This window comes from Hippocampus comes, unplaced genomic scaffold (genome assembly GCF_001891065.2).
Source record: "Hippocampus comes isolate QL1 unplaced genomic scaffold, H_comes_QL1_v1.1 scaffold116, whole genome shotgun sequence".
NCBI lineage: Eukaryota > Metazoa > Chordata > Actinopteri > Syngnathiformes > Syngnathidae > Hippocampus > Hippocampus comes.
In genome coordinates this window covers 427916-428925 of record NW_017805120.1, presented here as the reverse complement: position 1 = coordinate 428925, position 1010 = coordinate 427916, and the positions used below count along the sequence as shown (strand labels likewise).

The window sequence follows — 1010 nt, the reverse complement described above, 5'->3', positions numbered from 1 at the left end:
CTCCTCTCTGATGAAAGGGAGGGAGCAGGGGCAGCCCCCCCCAAAGGCAACCACCCGCCCCCCACCCCACACACACACCACGTTATTACATATCTTCTCCATCATGCACACATGTATTTTCATCTGTTGTTTGGTCGAAAGGAGACGCAACTGTAAAAAATGGTTCGTCCTTAAAAACCATTGAAACATTCTCACGTTTACTACTGAAACACTCCCACATGCACTACAGGAAGGCTCAGGTAGCATTAAAATACACAGTCTCACACAAACACTACTGAAACACTCACATGCACTACTAAAACGATCAAACGCGCCACTGTAGCAGTCTTGCATACGTGAATGAAACACACAAACTGCTGTGATGCTCTTGCGTACACTACAGAAACATATTCATCCCGACACACTACTGAAACAATTTTCCTGAAAGATGCGCGTTATATAGTTCAATAAAATACATGTGCACGTTACTTCATTAGGAAAACGTTAATGTGGAAATGTCATCGTCTTGCCTCCAACACCCCCAAGCCCCCACCATGCTTGGCTTGTTGTGATGTTGTGGAGAATCGATGGCGGGGGAGGGGAGTCGCCACTGCCACCAGCAAGACAGCCGCAGCTCAAAAGATGCTTCGTCGCTCCCGTTAAGACAAGCGAGGATTTATAGGCCACGTGCGCAATTGTCGTATGGCTCACTTAGCCAGCGAATACACACGTCCGGATATACGCGGCGGTATGTAGTGTTTAACATAACCTAGTGGATTCAAGTACAAAAGCAGGGTGCTCCATCAGGAGATTTATTTGGCACACGTGCGGGTGCCGTTTCGCCGCCGCATCCATCAATGCAGCCCGTGCTCACGGGAATTTTATGTACGATTTCTATGAAGGAAAAAAAAAGGAAGATAAATGACACATTTATTAGAATTCTGTTTATAAAAAAATCTAGATCTACCTACCAAAAGTTCAGTTCATACCTAAATGACAAAACAAAGAATTAGCAAATTTTTTTCCTGTCC

The 1010-nt window shown here is 45.0% G+C and overlaps 1 protein-coding gene across 1 annotated transcript in view; it reads left to right on the top strand.

The window, feature by feature from the left end:
• Positions 1–1010, top strand: part of LOC109513416 (uncharacterized) — a 203962-nt gene that overhangs the window by 154644 nt on the left and 48308 nt on the right. The gene's annotated exons all lie outside the window — the stretch shown is intronic.